We start from the raw sequence: 20,166 nt of genomic DNA on the forward strand, positions 1-20,166 counted from the left end.
TACGTCTTGTTGCCATCTAACAATAGAGTTTATATGAATTGAGTTTAGTGGTCTCAGTCTAATCCTAGCAGCAGGGGGCCTACATCACAAAAACCATCATTACAGTTAGTTCTAACACGCAGCTTCATTAGCAGTCTTGACCCAGAAGCCAAGGATTGAACCGGCATTGAGCACGTGCTCTCTGCTCCACACTAATGCTGAGGTGTGTTGGCAGGCACATCTGTTGTGCTCTGTGCTGCACTTGTTCTGGGTAGAGAGGATTTCTGTCTCTCTAGGCAGACCATTTTTTATATCTCTATAGCATGAGAAATTTACTTTTAAAAGTGAGAAAGAAAAATATATTTATTTCAGATCATACATTGTCAACATGTTCCTTGGGTCTGTTATTTCACTCATAATCAAATACTTAGTGAAAATAATTCTCTTTCAGGTCATTGTCAAAAGTCAGTGCATCACTCAGCCATTTTTATACCATCTCCCACCATTTGACAAAGGTCTGTGCACCAGGGACATAATCTCACAATGAGATGATCACAATCTATGTTAATTTGCTGAAAGAGTGATGAAGGGGGAAGAAAAGGTTATACATCACAATGCTTGAAGAGTATCCAGAAAGGAGTCATGCTTAGATAATACCCCCCAAATCTGTTTCCAGCACTGTCTCTTCTTGACAGTGTTATTTTATCTTCATACCACATTTCACATTTTGTGGAGATGAATGCCAGAGACACACACTGGTGAGTCCAGGCATAAGGCACTGGTAATCATCATTTAACAGCTGGAGATTTGCTTGCTCTGAACTGCAAAGTAATCATGATTAGATGCCATGGCACTATGTTGTGATTTTGGTATCAAAAAGCTGCATCCATACTGCGTGATATTGTGATTCCACATCAACACTTACTGATGCAATGCAAACGGCTAGTAATAAAGAATCAGAGAAAGACCTGTAGAGAATGTAATATGTACTGGTAATTGATACAGATAATAATACTAATAAATGATCAAACAAAGCAAGGCTCTCTCACAACTCAATGCCATTTCTCTGCCTGTCTGCAATGTGATAACTTTTGAATACCACATCTGATCAATTCCAGAATTTCAGGGAAGGTTTTTAGGCATCAGTGGGCAGAACCCTACTGATTTTCATCAAAATCAGAAAACTGGAAGGGGGAAATGGTGGGGCACATGGGCCCGCTGCATCTGGTTAGTGGGAGGGGAGAAGTAGGGTTGCAGGGAGTCCCTGAAATAGAGTGGGAATGGGAGGGTTGTACTGTACACAAGGAGCTTATAGAGGGAATGAAGGTATGCAAGAAGTCCCTGATTTGTGCAATGACCTTGGCCTATGAAAGCAACAAAGTGTGCAACCCTCTAGTTATTATTTATACTACAGTTCTACTCAGAATCGTGGCCCCCATTATGCAAGATGGAATACCCCCATCCCTCTCCCTCTTCTCCCCCTACATGCATGCAGGGAAGACACACAGTCCCTACCCCAAGGAATTTACAGTCTGTTTGGAAACAAGATGCTAAAATGGAGTATGACAAACAAAATGGGAGAATGGGGAGTGAGGACAAGGGTAACAGACAGAAGATCATATGTTCATATAGGTTAGCCACTGTGCAACATGGTAGTTCTATGTCACTTGAAAGTGGTTTCTGGTTTTGTTTGTGCATGCATTTTTAAAAACGAATAAAATCAGCTATGTGTGGTTATAGATCAAGCAAGTCATGATTGTATGGCTGATTTCTTCTAGGCACTATTACAGAAGCGGATCTTGAAGGAAGAATTGAAGGAAGAGGGGGCAGTAACTTTATGGATGAGTTCTAGGGGAGTGGACTAATTAGACAGTTTTCCATGAGATCTCATCGTTGTTTAAGGGTACCACAAACAAGTGGCTACAAAAAGACCCAACGTACCAGTGAGAGAGTGACTCTGGCATCTAAAGCTACAGCATAGTCCTTGAAATCTGAGTGCATTTAGATACCACAGCGATACTTGCTCTAGAAATATACACTGAAGGTCAATATTTGCACCCTTTTCTGTAGGGATAGTATACGCTGTTCTCAGTATCCTGTGTCTACACTAGAGTTTTTAACTTAAGTAAATTATTGCCAATTAGCTTGAGACCGCTAACATGTTTAGGCATGCTAGTCTGGACACTCCACAAATATTTGTAGAGCATCCAGCCTTGTGTATAAAAATGAGTTAGCTAAGTCAAATTAACTGGCGATCAATTGACTGAAATCAAAGAACCTCTGAGTGGGCAAACTCATTGGTGTTTCCATTTTGAGAAGTGATATGGAAGAGGCTGGTCATAACATGGCCCCACCTATTCCGTCCCTGCCTACTGCTGGTTGCACTATGGCTCAGAAAATGTTAGCAATTGAGTTCTGGCTGTTCTGGATGTAAGTGCACGAAAATATGAAGATAAAGGGCTCTCTGCAGCTCTCCCTCCCCACAAGCACTTAGGGCCTGATCCAAAACTCATTTAAGTCAATTGAAAGACACCCACTGATTTCTATGGGTATTGGATTGGGCCCTCACACAAGAATAATCAGAGTCTGGCCCCAAGTTTGTCACTCGACCCCCTATTAAAATTTTTTAAAAATTTTTGCTCAATTTACTTTATTTAAAAGCATAGCAGAAATGAAACACCTGATACCCACTAATCATCTCTTTTTTAACCCTCCCCCTCCCCATGACTTCTTTCATATCATCACAATGGCTTAATCTTTTATGGCATTTAAAATGCATTTCATGCAAGGTTTCTAATTAAGGTCGGATTAGCGCTAGGCATCAGGATCAGTGCCATTCCAGTGTAATCCAGACTGCTCGACCAATTCATTTAAACGAGTAAACGACCAGAGCACAATGGCTGTGTGAGATAAAGCATTAGGACAGCAGAGGTGAGACAACCCCTTTAGGGCAAACGGATCAGGGCAAAGCCATTCTCAGCTCCCTAAATCAGGATCTGCTTATCTTTGTGGAACCACTAGAGAAAGATTCTGGCTCTGTATCTTACACATTAAGCAACATACATTTTTATTTCTGTTTGGAGATAAACCTTTAGGTTCTATCAGTGACTTTCAAGAAATGGGTTAAACCCTACTAAGAGCCACTAATCAAGCTATATTTCCTTTTTTGATAGTGATTGTTGAGGGGGAGGAACATGTAGATGTTTTGATTTCAAGTTTTAATGGGCCATATTAATCCCTGGTGTATACCCAATGACATAATTGCATGTTAACTACAATGGCTTACACAAAAGATAAATTTGGCCTGAAATGCTACATAAACTTATATTTTGTTACATATTTTGTTTCCTGCTCTCTCTTATATTCTATCTTGTGAACTGGTGGTAACAGATAGAAGTTGAGATTTTCAAAGGCCTTCAGAATTTGGGATAGACACTGAGGCCTTGTCTTTACTAGGAAAAGAGATGTGTTTTTACCACATTTGCTAACGTTGTAATGGACATGGGGTAAATCCTACTGAAGTCAAAACATTTTGTAGTTTTAACAGGTTAGCAGGTCCACCCTAACCCTAGGTTCCTCCATAGGCTTTATCTCAACCTGCTGACACAAGTGAAAGCTACAAATTGCCTGGTCTTCATTAGGATCTTACCTTGTGTTGGCTACGGCCTTGTCTACACTGCCACTTTACAGCGCTGAAACTTTCTCGCTTGCGGTGTGAAAAAACAACTCCTTGAGTGCTGCAAGTTTCAGGGCTGTAAAGTGGCAGCGTAGACAATGGCGGTGGGTTTTTTGCTCTGGTGCCGCGACGGCACAGCCACGTTAAAGAGCTGCAGTGGCTACAGTGTGTAAAATTAACTTACTGGTTATTTAAAAAAATTGATTACTTCTATATAATTAATGAATATAAGTCAGAAGCTAGGAATTCTAGAGAATTAATAGGGGAAGTAAAGGGACACAAGGAGAAACCTGTGGCCTGCAGACTTAAAGGCAATAAGGAGTTTTTAAAAGCACAATAGGAACAAAAAGAATCGTAATATTGGTACTGAATGATCAATAATAATTCAGAAAAGGCAGAAAGTGTTCAAAAAATATTTCTGGTCTGTATTGGGGGGAAAAAGGCAAATGATGTAGTCATATCATATGGATGATGAAAACACTCTTTCCATCCCACTAGTATCTCAGGAGCAGCTACTGAAGTTAGACATTTTTAAATTAGCAGGTCCAGATAACTTGCATCCAAGAGTTTTACAAGAGCTGGCTGAGATGCTTCTTGGACAGTTAACATTGATTTTCAATAAGTCTCAGAATGCCGGGAAAGCTAATGTTCTGACAATATTTTAAAAGAATAAATGGTGTGACCTGGCTAATTACAGAACTGTCAGTCTGACATTGATCCCAGACAAGATAACGGAGCGGCTGACGTGGGACTCTACGGGTTATATAATTAATGCCAATTAACATGGATTTATGGAAAATAGATCCCGTCAAACTAACTTGATATCGTTTTTGGACGAGATTACAAGTTTGGTTTAAAAATGTAATAGTGTTGATGTAATATACTTAGACTTCTGAAAAGGCATTTGACTTGACATTTTGATTAAACAACTAGAATGATATAAAATTAACATGGCACATATTAAATGGATTAAAATCTGGCTAACTGATAGGTTTCAATATGTAATTGTAAATGGAGAATCATCATCAAACGAGTGTGTTTTTAGAGTAGTCCTTCAGGGATCAGTCCTTGGCCCTACACTATTTAACATTTTCATCAATGATCTGGAAGAAAGCATAAAATCATCACTGATAAAGTTTGCAGATGATACAAAAATTTGGAGAGTGGTAAATAATTAAGAGGACAGGTCACGGATTCAGAGCAATCTAGATTGCTTGATAGGCTAAGTCAAGCCAACAATATGCATTTTAATACAGCTAAATGTACACGTATACATCTAGGAACAAAGAATGTAGGCTATACTTACAGGATGGGGGACTCCATCCTGGGAGGCAGTGACTGAAAATGATTTGGGGGTGATGGTGGATAATCAGCTGAACATGAGTGTCTAGTGCAACACAGTGGCCAAAGGCTAATGTGATCCTTGGATGCATAAAAAGGAGACACTTGAGTAGGAGTAGAGAGGTTATTTTACCTCTGTATTTGGCAGTGGCGTGACTGCTACTGGAATACTGCGTCCAGTTCTGGTGTTTACAATTCAAGAAAGATGTTGATAAATTGGAGAGGGTTCAGAGAATAGCCACTAGAATGATTAAAGGATTAGAAAATGTGTTATAGTGATAAACTAAATAGATTGAGCTCCTTAAGTCTAACAAAGAGGAGGTTATGGGGTGACTTGATTACAGTCATTAAGTACCTACATGGGGAACACATATTTCTCTTCAATCTAGCTGAGAAAGGCATAAAATAATCCAATGGCTGGAAGCTAAGGCTAGACAAATTCAGATGGGAAATAAAGGGTACATTTTCAATAGTGAGAGTAATTAACCACTGGAACAATTTACCAGGGGTTCTGTGGATTCTCCATCATTGGTAATGTTTAAATCAAGAGGGGATGATTTTCTATAAGATCTGTTATAGGAATTATTTTGGGGAGTTCTGTGACTAGATGGTCACAGTGGTCACTTCTGGCCTTGGAATCTATGAACATAGAAGTCAGGTAGAGAGTATGCTCAGCATGCATAATTTTAAGTTCAGTCATGTTATTGTTTGGTGTTATTAATTAGCAAGATATCAGCATATCATCTTCCTTTATTGTCTCAGATTATTTTAAATTTTGAATTCCTGAGTATTTTTTAAGAACGTTTTCCAGGATCCCCATCTCATTCCTCTATCTCAGTGGCTCTCAACCTTTTCAGTGTACTGTACCCCTTTCAGGAGTCTGATTTATCTTGTATACCCCAAGTTTCACCTCACTTAAAACTCTCTTACTTACAAAATCAGATATAAAAATACAGAAGTGTCACAGCACACTAATACTGAAAAATTGCTGACTGTCTCATTTTTACCATATAATTGTAAAATAAATCAGTTGGAATATAAATATTGTACTTACATTTCAGTGTATAGTATATAGAGCAGTATAAACAAGTCATTGTATGAAATTTTAGTTTGTACTGACTTCGCTAGGGATTTTTATGTAGCCTGTTGTAAAACTAGGCAAATATCTAGATGAGTTGAGGTACCCCCTGGAAGACCTCTGGGTATCCCCTGGGGTACTTGTACCCCTGGTTGAGAACCACTGCTCTATCTCATTCTCTCTCCCCCCCCCCTTTGCAATAGCAGCAAATATTCCATTGGCCAAAGAGTCTGGAGGGCCCTATCTCTGCTGCTAGCAGTGGTCAGAAAGGTGGGGAGCTCACAGTGATGTGAGATGTTTCCTTCTTTCTTTGCCTCTGGATTGATTTAATATCCCCATAATGATCTAGCTATGCACTGCAGTAAGTTAGTATTAAGATATCAGTATTTTTAAAATATTCATATTTCTCATCCAAAGGAAACTGTCCCTTTTAGTAGTGTATTGGGTAGCAACCTGCACGGAATTTAGAGGGAGGAGAACAGGTTGCGTGAGGGAAGAATTTAGAGGAGGCACCAGAAGTCAGTCTGTGTTCACATGGCTGGAATGCTAGCTGCAGTTGCAGCACTTCAATAAGTAGTTCTCATAATAAAGATCCAGTTTAGTTGTACAAGCACGAAGTCCTTTCATGTACCCCTAGGTAATAACATGAAAAACATTCAGGCTGCAATAGAACAAAGTACTTGATGTCAGAGAGACCATGTTACTTTCTTCTTTGGCCATAGAAACAGATTAAGAGAGTATTGAAGAGCTGTGTCATACTGTTGTTTTGAACCAGCCCGGCTTAATTAGTATGTGACTTCTAGAGATGGGCCCAGATCCGAATCCCAGATCCAAACACACTGAACTTTGGTGGGATTAGAAGTCAGACAGATCAGAATCCAAATCTTCCAACCCTCTTGTATGGGTTTTTGTACAAACACACACCACCAAAATTTGTAGAGTTGGAAAACCAGGTCTGGAACAGAAGGTTGCTCCTCACAGCCATCTCTAGCAGATTCCTCACCACTGGAAGACCAATAGCAAAGAGCGTACAAAGAAGCTTATTCTCCCCTCAGTGCCTGTCCATAGAACTCCTCCCATTGACATTCATGGGAGTCATATGTGCATATAAGAAATGAGAATAAACCCTTAAGGATTTAGACAGAGATTTTCTAAGGTACCCAACTGTAAGAACCTGCAGGACTAGAAGCTGGGACCATGAGGGGTCTAGACTGCTGCCGCCTCCCCACTGGAAGCTTATGCTGAGGCGCTGAAGGAAATATTGCCCAATAACTCCTGAGTGGCAGCCCCTGGCACCCCACACCACGGATTGGCCGATTATAGTATTTAAACTAGGGGAGCTGCCTGAGCGACGACGCGGACTGCTCACCTGTTTCTGCTCCAGACCCTAGACTCTGGTTTCTGACCCTGGTTTGTCCTTTGCTATTTACTTTCTGTCTGTAACCTGGCATCTGACTCTGACTTCCTGATATCCTGAGCCATCTCCATTCTTATTTGCTCTATGCTTGCAATTTAGTTTCTGACCCTGACTTCCTGGTATCCTGACCTAGCTCGACCCTGACTCTGCAATCTGCCTGCAACTTGGTGCCTGATCCTGACTTCTGGCATTGTGACCTGGCTCAGTCTCAACTCCACTACTTGTTTCCTGACTGCAACTTAGCAGCTGTCCAGTGCACACAGGCCGCCCATGGTCCAGCCCTTCTACTGAATTCCAGAGGGATTTAGACACCTAACTTCCTTTGGCTTCGTTGAAAATCCCAGCCTCAAATGTGATCTTATGCACATGTTTTTTGGCTCACACTGTGCATCTCTTCCATGGCCTTTGAGATGCCTACTTCCCACTGATATTCTGCCCTTTTATAGTTCTGATGGACCGCTGCACAGAGGTATGTCAAAGACTTGCAATTTCACACTGCTGACATGCCTACTATACATGGTCATGGATGAAACACTACTCTTTTTCCTTGTTTGTTACAAAGCTCTGACTGCCATTCAAATTACCAAGGCAAAAATTCAAACAAGCAACCTTCCATAGTGCAATCGACCTTGATAATTACCCCATTGTTTATGTTTAAGTGCTGGAATCAGGTGAAAGAGGAGGCACCAGCTATAAACACTCTAGAAACACCAATCTCTTAGGCACAATGGTTTGCCCAAGATTACACTAGTAAGGCAAGGAATGGACCTGTGCTCTAATCAGTAGATCTTACTTTCTCTTCAATAGCACATATAGGGAAAACATAGTTGTCCTCTTTCCCTGGCCCCCAAAAAGTTTTATTTTTGCTAATATTCCATAATCATGTCCTTTTCTCCTCCTCCCATATCTGTAGATTCCCACATCTTTTAAAGTCTTGCAACAGGATTCATATTGTTATCCTTTAACAAAATAAATCCCCAAATTAGTTTAAAATACAAATAATGGTTCGGAACTTTATATGCTGGATGCTGTCCTTGATTTATGTGCCATACATTTCTCTAAATAGCACTCACAGACAAAAGAGCTGTAAGAGTAGTGTAGTCTAGTGTTCTGAGCATGGCACAAGGTGTCAGAAATGCCGGAGTTTGAATCCTGGCTATGGCACAGATTCTTTTTGTGGGCTTAGACAAGTCACTTAAGCTCTGCCTCACTTTTGCTATCTGTTAAATGGGAATAACACATACCTCACCGGGACATTTGGAGGATTAATCAAATGTTTGTAAAGCGCGAAGTATTATTGTGTGCAGACTTCAAAATATGTTGTGGGTTGCCACCCCAGCTGATGAAAAAGTGCAGGAGAGCTCTTATGCCCAGTCCATTATTTGGTTTCCCCATCCCTCCTTGCTGCTCCCTCTCAAAGATTTAAGAAACAGAGAGCACAGCTGACTCAGGTTCTACATAAAAATAAGACTAAAAACAGTGTCAGCATACAAATTATTATACTTATTTTTAAAATATATATGCAAAGCATAAAGCAGTTCCCATCTATATTAAAATATTGTACCTCTGCTTAATGGCATATAAATAAAAGCCTCAAAAGCCATTAGCCAACATGCAAAGATATATGCACTGAACACGATCATTCATCAGACATAAATGCTGTGCACCATTATATCAGAGCCAGGAAGATCAGCATAGGCCTTTTGTCAACACAGGACTGCCACACATCTTTGCGCGCTTAATTGACACTAATCCATTTTGTAAGCAGTGAGTTCAAGTCTGGAAAATAATTCAAACAGAGAGACCCAAAGAATGACTGAGCAGTCGTAACAAATGGGCTGAATGAATCATGTATATTTGGCAAGTTGCAAGACTAAGTTATTTCCTGCTTACATCTAGCCTTTATTTCATTTAGGATACATTTTAAAAATACAGATTTATTTTTTTAAATCGGTATATCATAATAAGAGCATCTTAGATCACAGTAGAAGTATGGTTATGAAGCATAACTTTCATATTTTCATAATGTATTTTGCAATGAAATAAACTTTGCACCCCTATTTCTTCAAAAAAGAGCATCTGTGCTCCCTGTACTGGGCTTAGTCCTGCATCCTTTGTGCATGCAAGCATCCCATTGACTTCCAAGGGAGCGAATTCCCTCAATGAAGGGAGGGCCTTTGATTCAGTACAGTAGTATATCATTTCTTTTTCATTATATAGTTACCCTTCTTTTAAACTTGGGGGAAAAGGGTAAATAAAGAACAGAAAATCCAGTAATAAGATCCATCAATATTAAGCTTTTACTTGGCTCTACAACATGTCTTTCATTCAATCCAGTTGCAAAACACCTTACTTAATTCTGAAACTATATTATTTAGAGTAACTCTCTAATGAAGGACTAGCAGTGGGAAGGAATAAACAAGGGAGAAGGGCAATATTTTCAGCTGAATTATGAAATGATCAGAGTTGGTGAGGCAGAAAGGTACAGGAATGCAGTCCCAAATGGCAAGACCTGCAGTGGAGAAGGCTCTTGCACAATGACCCCCCTCCAAAAAAAAAGGAGAGGGAAGACCAGCACTAAATGGGTAGAGAACCCTGATCTGATAGAACCAGAGTCTCCATAGGACAGACTGAAGTGAGTGCACAGGGCTTTAAAAACTAGTAAGGCAATTTTGAACCAGATCGTGGAGTGGATTGGGAGCCAGTGAAGTTGAGTATAGGGAATAAGCTAATGATCCATGTGGAGATGGGCAGCATCATACTGGTGTCTGGAGAACTAGAAGTCAGGATACCAGAGAGCTTGGGGATGAGCTAACTGCTTTGGCTTGTTAAAATGACCTAGCTTCTTTTCTAACATGGCATGATGCAGCCGTTTCAAAGTGGAATCTGCTCCTGCTTACCATATCCTCCTATGATTTATCTTCCTTCCACAGGGGGATCCTTCAAGACCCTCACTAACCGAAGGATTCCCCCAACTTTTCCTCTTACCCCCTCATAAGGCCCTCACATCATGGCTGTGTTTCCAGATGCCAAAGGGCTGGATGCCAGCCTTCCAGAGGTCATCAGTAGTGCTCCAAAATGTGTGTTAGGAATCACTGTCCTGCAATATCAGGTGGTCCCTCCTCCTGGAAATCAAATTGGGCTAAGTTGTAGAGTTTCCCAGTTGTGTAAGTGGGGAAGTGAGTAAGAGTCTCAAGACCAGATTTCCCAATAGCACTGTGTTGCACTACCTCTGGACTGACTTGGTCAAGCACCTCATAGACTTTAAGATCAGAAGGGACCATCATGATCCTCTAGTGTGACCCTCTTGCACATTGCAGACCACAGGCACTCACCCACTCACTCCTGTAATAGACCCCTAACCTCTGGCTGAGTTACGGAAGTCTTCAAATCATAATTTAAAGATTTCAAGTTACACAGAAGCCACCATTTATGCTACAGTAGAACCTCAGAGTTACCAACACCTCAGGAATGGAGGTTGTTCCAAAATCTGAAATGTTCATATCTTTGAACAAAACGTTCTTTTAAAAGTTTGCAACTGAACATTGACTTAATACAGCTTTGAAACTTTACCACAGAAGAAAAATGCTGCTTTTAATCATCTTAATTTAAATGAAAGAAGCACAGAAACAGTTTCTTTACTTTGTCAAATCTTTTTTTTAGACTTTCCCTTTTTTTAGTAGTTTATTTTCAACAAAGTACTGTACTGTACAGTATTTCCCCCTCTTTTTTTTTGGTCTCTGGTGCCTGATGGCAACTTCCGGTTCCAAATGAGGTGCGTGGTTGACTGGTCGGTTAGTAACTCTGGTGTTTGTAACTCTGAGATTCTACTGTAGTTTAAACCTGCAAATGACCCATGGCCCATCTGCAGAGGAGGTGCATGCTTCTGGTGAGGTTTTGGGGAAAGACAATACAGGGGCCTTTAAATAGTCATGAAATAGCCAAATCTCTGAGAATCACCATCTCTCAGATGTTGCATTGGCTTTCTGATACATTTATTTGGAGCAATGGTGCAATCCAGTGACCAGTTTGGATAGTAACACAGTGCATGTTGCACAGGTTAAACCCAGTGTAAAGCTATTCAAGAGAGAAGCACCCTAGAAGAACTGCAGAATCATAGCAATGGGCAAAGACACAGCAATGGCCAAAGATAAGCTTATGTAAAAGAGAAATGCAGAGGATCTATTTGTATTGACAGACCAGGCACAAGCAATCATAGTAATCAGTCATTTAAATCAATAATAATCAGCGTTTTTAATGTAGTAACTTCACAGAACTCCTATAACATAGTATTGAAGCAGGAAAATTGATTCATTCAATCTATGGCTGGGCTATAAATATTGTGGGTTGAGGAGCGGCTGTTTAGTTGGAAGAAGCAAATAGAACCTAGCATCACATGTTTGCTTTCCCCCATCAAACTATGGCAAAGAGAAGCAACATAATCACGAGCTGTAACTATGCTGGTTCTGGTGGGACCCAACTGAGAGTGCCAATTCAGGACAAATTGCTTAAAGCAGGGCAGTTACAGCCCAAGGATGGAATTCCTTTGCACATCCAGGCAAAGCAAACCAGCCCAACAGAGAAGACTTTGGATTTGCCCCACAGGCTAAGCACAAGTCACACAAGCAATTCCCTTAGACACTCCAGTTTCCCAGTATCACCACCAGTGCCTCTCATTATGGGGACAAATGGTTATGAAAACCAATACTGCAGTAAAAGAAAAAAGGTTCTCTTGATCCCAAAGGACCATCCCCAGACCCAGATCAATATACAAATCAGATCTTACCCACAAATCACGCTGTTGCCAATTCTTTAGACTCTAAAATCTAAAGGTTTATTCGTAAAAGAAAAAAGATACAGATGAGAGCAAGAGTTGGTTAAATGGAATCAATTCCATACAGTAATGGCAAAGTTCTTGGTTCAGGTTTGTAGCAGTGATGGAATAAACTGCAGGTTCAAATCAAGTCTCTGGAGTATATCCACAGCTGGGAAGGGTCATCAGTCCTTTGTGTAGAGCTTCTGTTTGTAGCAAAGTCCCTCCAGAGGTAAGAAGCGGGATTGAAGACCAGATGGAGGAGCTGCAGCAGCTTTTTGTAGTCTCTTGCCATGTGGTCTCTGCTTTCTTTGTCCCAAAGACAAGCTGGCCATCACATGGCATGGAAGAACCTCAGAGTTCTGTCCATAGGCATGTCCCTGCATACCTTGCTGAGTCACAAGGTATATCTGCCTTCTCTCAGTGGGTCACTTGTATAGCTGATGGTCCTTAATCGGCCATCAAGCAGGCTAGGCAGAGCTGACACCAACTTGTCTGGAGTGTCACCCAGAAGCGTAGCATATGTTTGAAATACAGAGAGTATAGAGCCAATATTCATAATTTTAACTACAAAAATGATACACACGTATAGACAGCATAATCATAACCAGCAAACCATAACCTCTCCATAGACCCCTTACACAACAACCTTTATACAATATTTGCTGCAAATATATAACAGCGGTTGCAACAGTGATCTATACAGTTACAGATTATGTCAATAATGTCATATGAGCCCATGCAGGTTTTGCTGTGAGGCCATTGGCCTGCAGTTACTCGCTTCATGGGACCAGCAGAGATCTGGTGCAGCTGGGTTGAGGCCAACAAAAGCTGCAAGAAGGGGGTACCTGCAGGAAACGTGGCCCCAGCACTGCAGTGCCCCAGCCAGTTGTGCAGTAGGGTCCCTCTCCAGCAATGGCACCACTGCCAACTTGCAGCCAAGGTGCCATTGGCTGTTGGCCAGTGTCTGTATTGTGTGACCCTTGTGATGGGACTCACTGTAAGCGGGATGAGCATGTGCTGCTCCAAGCAGTCATTAATCTGGTAGTTTGACACGTCAGAGTCCATGAAAGAGGGGAGAACACGCTACTTAAAGATGCTGTTTACCAACTTTGCTCTCTCACTAGCTGACTGTGCCCCCTTTCTCTACATAGCTCACGGGGAGCACAGGATTTTTGCAGAGGAGAAATTGGCAGCTACATGGATCATCACCCAGCAGGAACAACTCTTGGAACATCTTGCACAGCCACCTTATCCTGTTCGTCCCCTCTGCCCCCTTATCCACCACAGACTCCGCAGCAGCATGGAGAACAAGGGCCCTGGACATTTATTCCAAAATTTGACAGGATAAGTCAATAGAACTTTTTTTGTAATACCAATATGGCAAGATTGCTACGCAAGGGAGCTGCTCCGGTTGATCTGAGATTCTGGTTTGATTTCTGTTGAGAAAAAAAGTTATAGCGGAAAGGGGTAATTGCACAGATACCATGAGATACTGCTAGCTAATCCGTTTCATATGATCCCTGTTTCTAGTTCTGTGTCAGCTCTCAAATATATAGCCTGAAATTAACAGTCAATGAAAGAGAATTCTAGGTTGATTTCACGTACTAAGGAAGGAAGGATGCAAAAATACCACTATAATTTTCAGTTGCTTTAGAAGAAATAAGGAAAAGAAACCAAAATTAACCCCATGTCTGCCAAATTAGGAAGGATAGAGGTAAAGATTCTGGTTCTGAACACCCTGAGAGTTTGGATCTGGATCCAAACTTCATGGCTTGGACCCTTCTCTATTCAAAAACCTTGAAGTTTTAAAGCGCAAACAAATTTTGGAAACTTGAAAAAAATGTTACACATTACATCTACATTAAAGAGCATGACACTGTCCATCTAGCAGTAAATCAGATGTGCAGTGCTTTCCAAGTATTCCTATGCCTTGAACCAAGATTTGATACAGCCACCATGTGTATTTGTTCTCATATGGTTAAAATATCATGCTGTTTTTCACCACTGCAATTAGTCAATATAGAAAATCAACATTTAGAGATTCCTCACTTTTGCTAGTGAAACTTGTTTAAGTAGGTTCTCCATGTAGATTAATCATTTAGTGATTCTTGTGGACAGAAATTTGGCTTAACTGAATTGCGTCTGGATAGTAGCCAAGTACTTTCTGCTTCCAGATGCCCCCCCACGTTGCATACCGTGTGAGGTTTCTTTGCCCACAATGTACTCCTGCGGTTTTGCTCTGTTTACCCATCATTTGTTAATTCCATACCAATAGGGGCCAGATCCAGAGTGGTGCTGAGTGCCTGCAGCTCCCACTGTCTCCAAGAGGCACTCAAACTCTACACAGGAGTGAACACTAGAAATGCCTAGGTAGTTCAGATCAATAGTGCCTTTCAGGACTTGACCAAGGGTGAATCACTCCACAAGATATTAGAGCTGTTTATCACTAGTCTGCAATTATTTACTTACAGAAATAAAAAAAAAAGTACATATCTGAATGCTCACATCTGGCTTTCAGATTTTGAAACCAAATTCTCTCTTTGGATACCTTCATGGATTCCCATACCTTAACACACATCTGTGCATGCAGCCTAGTGCAGAACATAGTCCTAGACGTTTATGAGCTGATTCATTTGGGGGAACGGAGGGAATTTGGCAAATATAAAGCTAGAAAGACCAATTTTCTAGGTACTTTTGGCATCACATATTCCAGGACACAATGGTGTACCTCTCTCCCTCTTTACTATGTGCAACACCAGCTGGGGTGTGATAAGATCACAGGCAGGAAAAAATGTTCCTGTTTTCCTGTAATAATCCATATTGCTTTTCTCCCAGAAAAGTTTTCCTGTTAACCACTTCAGTTTACCAGAGACATGGAGAAAAATGCACCTTCAGTGCTGCCGTGTGTCTCAGGTATGTCACCTCTGTAGAAGAGCACAGCTGCAGAATGGTTAAATCCCAGTTTGACATGGTGAAATGAAACTCTTAACCTTTAGTAAAACAGAGTATGGTTTTAGCCTAAACAACTTCTTAGCATAGTTGGTAAAACAGAGGTGGACTGGGGGAGGGTGGAAGCCTCCCCGCCCTCTCACCACAACCAGTATAAAATCCTTCAGCCAGATCATTTTGAATAGATTTTCTTGATTTCACCTCTCTTCACTCCAGATGAGACATGTTCTGCTGCCAATGCATATGTAAATACTCCCTTCAAAATAAGGATTTAAGCCTCTCCTTAGAATCCTTTACTATGAAAATCTCTGACTCACTGTGGCGCTTTAGAGCAGAGGACACTTTACTTCATATCTATTCATTATTTAGCTGAAGTCCCATCTTAAGCTTCCTGTTGTCGTCCCCCCAAGGCATCTGTGCACTTGTGTGGGCCTCATCCCACTAATAATCAGTGATGGACTTTACCCTCACAGCCCCCCTGTGGGGTAAGGAAGTATTATCCCACTTTTACAGATGGGGAGCCAAGGCCCAGGGAGACTTCTAGGGTGTGTCCACACTGCAAGCACGGTTCTATGGCAATGAGTCTCAGAGCCCAGGTCTTTGGTTCTTAGTTTATTCAATAGGCACAAAATGTGAAATGAGGAGCTCTGAAGATACTTTACAAAACATGGTTTAAGATCAACTCTTGCATATCTTCCCCCTTTATTATTTGTGTTGTGGTAGCAGCAAAGAGCTTCAACTTAAACTGGGGCCCCATTGCGCCCACTGCAGCCAAACAGAGACAGCCCCTGCCTCCTGTGCCAAGAAGTTCACAGTGTAAGTAGACGAAATAGACATTAGGTGGGAGGAGAAACAGTGACACAAAATGGTCAAGTGACTTGCCCAAGGTTGGTCAGTGGTGGTGATGGGAATAGACTGGGGGGTGAGATCTTAGCACCATTGACTTCAGTGTGGCCAGTATTTCACCCATGGTCCCATCAGTGACTCGTCCATTGTCTGTTTCCAAAACCCATTCAGGATTGTCTTCTTTTCTTTGGAGATGGAGCTTCGGTATTGAGTTTTCCTGCTCCATTTTGCAACCTAAAAAAATGATCCTTTGAAGAGATAGCTATACAACAGTAATTTCTCCATCCACATTTAGTGCATTACTATCCCAGAGGCTATACATCCAAGAATTCTGAAGGAGTCTAAGTATGAAGTGCTGAGCTGCTTACAAATACAATTGTTGTTCTAGAGGACTGGAGCGCACAAATATTGTACCTATATTTAAAAAAAAGGCTCTGGGGATGATCCAGAGAATTGTAGCCCAGGAAGCCTTACATCTGTAGGTGGAAAAATAATTGAAATTATTATTATAAACAGAACAACAAAACACCTGGAAGATTATAGAATCATAGGGCTGGAAGGGACCTTGAGAGGTCATCAAGTCCATCCCCCACATTGAGGCTGGACCAAGCATACACAGATCACCCCTCACAGGTATTTGTCCAACCAGTTCTTAAAAACCTCCTATGGTGTATATTCCACAACCTCCCTTGAAAACCTATTCCAGAGTTTAACTACCCTTATAGTTAGAAAGTTTTTTCTAATATCTAATCTAAATAATATGATAGGGTCTAATCAACATGGTTTCCACAAAGGAAAATTGTGTCTCACTAACTTCTTAAAATTCTTTAAATGGGTCAATAAAATATTGGATAAAGGAGCACCAATTGAAAATATATTTAGCCTTCCCAAAGGCCTTTAACAAGGTTCTGCACAAGAGGCTACTAAAGAACAGAGTGGTCATGGGGAGAAGGGCAAAGTATTGTCATGGATCAAAAACTGGTAGGAGACAGAGAGCAAAGAGTAGGATTAAATGTTCAGTCTTCATCATGGAAAATGTTAACAGTGGAGTGTCTTAAGGTTCCGTACTAGGTCCCATGTTGTTTTATATATTTATTAATCATCTGGAAAGGGGGTGAGTAGTGAGGAAGCAAAATTTGTAGATGACACAAAGTTATTCAGATTAGCCAGGAACAGAGAGGAATGTGAGGAACTTCCGAGAGACCTAAACAAGCTGGTGAATGGCAACATGATGGGAAATGAAACTGAGTGTCAAAAAAAAAAAAAAAAAAAAGCAAAGAAATGCACAGTGGAAGAAAAAAATTGCTAATACATCTTACAGGGGGTCTAAATTAACTGTATCAACTAAGGAGAGGGACTCGGGTGTTATTGCAGATATCTCAATGAAGACCTCTACTTAGTGTGGCCCAAGATTACAAACAAAAAACCCCAACATGTTAGGATGTATAAGAAATGGTATGGTGAATAATTCAGAAAATATTATATGCCTTTGTTTGTGTGTGTGTGTATAATATATATACAAAATAATCACGATTTAAAAAATTTATCACAATTAATCACAAATATAATTGCACTGTTAAACAATAGAATGCCAATTGAAATTTATTAAATATTTTGGATGTTTTTCTACGTTTTCATATTGTATTCTGTGTTGATATTGAAATCAAAGTGTATATTACTTTTGACTATAAATATTTGCACTGTAAAAATGATAACCAAAAGAAATAGTATTTTTCAATTCACCTCAGACAAGTACTGCAGTGCAACCTCTTTATCGTGAAAGTGCAGCTTACATGTGGATTTTTTTTGTTACATAACTGCACTAAAAAAACAAAAAAGGTAAAACTTAGATATGCTAAACATTCGTATGCGTCTTTATGCTTCGGCCACCATTCCTGAGGACATGCTTCCCTGCTGATGACGCTCATTAAATATAAAAATGCGTAAATAAAATTTGTGACTAAACTCCTTGGGGGAGAATTGTATGTCCCTGCTCTGTTTACCCGCATTCTGCCATATATTTCATGTTATGGCAGTCTCAGATGATGACCCAGCACGTGTTGTTCATTTTAAGAACACTTTCACTGTGGATTTAACAAAACGTAAAGAAGGTACCAGTGTGAGAATTCTAAAGATAGCTACAGCACTCCACCCAAGATTTAAGAATCTGAAGAAGAAAAGAAAAAAAGAAAATCAGCCTTCTGCTGGTGGCATCTGACTCAGATAATGAAAATGAACAAGTGTCAGTCTGCACTGCTTTGCTGCTTTGGATTGTTATCGAGCAGAACCTGTCATCAGCATGGATGCATGTCCCCTGGAATGGTGGTTGAAGCATGAAGGGACATATGAATCTTTAGCACATCTGGCACATAAATATCTTGCAACACTGGCTACAACAGTGCCATGCGAACACCTGTTCTCACTTTCAGGTGACATTGCAAACAAGAATCGGGCAGCATTATCTCCTGCAAACGTAAACAAACTTACGAGTGATTGACTGAATAAGAAGTAGGACTGATTGGACTTGCAGGCTCTAAAATTTTACATTGTTTTATTTTTGAATGAAGATTTTTTTGTACATAATTCTACATTTGTAAGTTCAACTTTCATGATAAAGAGATTGCACTGCAGTTCTTGTATTAGGTGAATTGAAAAATACTATTTCTTTTGTTTTTTTACAGTGCAAATACTTGTAATAAAAAATAAATAGAAAGTGAGCACTGTATAAATGTGGAGTAATAGACTGTCCATGCCACAAAGAGCTCACAAATGAAACAGACAAAAAGGACAAAGAGTAGGAGAAGTCAAGTGTTATTATTCCCATTTCACAGAGGGGGACCTGAGGCATGGAAAGGTTGAGTTTCTTGCCCAAGTCGCATAGCACTAGGGCTGGTCAGAAAAAAAGAATTCTGTTTTGAGAAAAACTGAGAGTTTGAAATTTATTTTTGTTCCACCTGGAACATAGCCGAGACATTTTGAAATTTTTCATGAGTGGTGGGAGAAAGCACCTGTATTACCTACTCCTGAATTACCAATAGCCTGGTGGTCAGGGCATTTACCTGGGTTTGGGAGCCCCAGGATCAAGTCCCTGTCTGCCTGATTCAGAACAGGGACTTGAACCTGGAGCTTCCACATCTATGGGGAGTGCCCTGACTGCTGGGCTTGGGCTATTTTCTTGCTTTCATTTTGACTAGAATTTCCATCCTGGACCTGAGATGCCTTTCCAAACGTTTTATTGAAACCGAGAGATTGCCCACAAAGTTTTGGTTTTGATGAACTGTCATTTTCAGACAAAAACAAAAAATTCATCAAAAAATTCCAAACCAGCTTTCCACAGGAACTGTGGTAGGGCTGAGAACTAAACCCAGAGCTCCTGAATCCCAGCCCAGTGAGTTTGACCAAAACAACAATCTGCCTAATAAAGACAGTAGTTGTGTTCTAAACATGCCCCCAAACTGATTTTCCCACTCAAAACTAGTTTGAATATTTTGGCGTATCAAATATTTTTTAAAAGGGAAAGCATTCTGGACACTAGTTAAAGAACTAAAAAGTCTTTCCAGCTGGAAATTAGACATTATACACTGGGTTCCATTCCAGAATAAAATATCTGGCAGAGTTAGAAATCTGTGGGATGGAAATGCCAACACAACTTTAACTATAATGATGTAAATATAGCCTCAACTACCTCTCTTAGCCAAAGTAAATAGCATAAACCTCTGGTAGTTTTATTAGCCCTGTAAAATACCGCAATTCCACCTTTGACTTATACATCTAGTCTTTATTTTTCTTTCTTCTGGCTATGGGCAGAGCTACCCGAACAAAGATCAATTTCAGGTAGGCAATCTTGTACAGGCAGGCTCTCTAATCCAATAATGTAATACAGGACCTGAAGAGTGCACATTTATGAAAGAATAGGCTGTTTTCATTATTTAATTACTAGTCAAGTTACCTATTTGAAGAATATTAAAATGCCCAAGTTACTATGACAGTGAAATAGGTCAAATCTAAATCCTTATTGCAAATCTAGAGATATTATCTTTGAATAGCATGAGTTGGTATATCCC

Source organism: Caretta caretta, chromosome 1, assembly GCF_965140235.1.
Source record: "Caretta caretta isolate rCarCar2 chromosome 1, rCarCar1.hap1, whole genome shotgun sequence".
In the NCBI taxonomy this organism is placed as follows: domain Eukaryota; kingdom Metazoa; phylum Chordata; order Testudines; family Cheloniidae; genus Caretta; species Caretta caretta.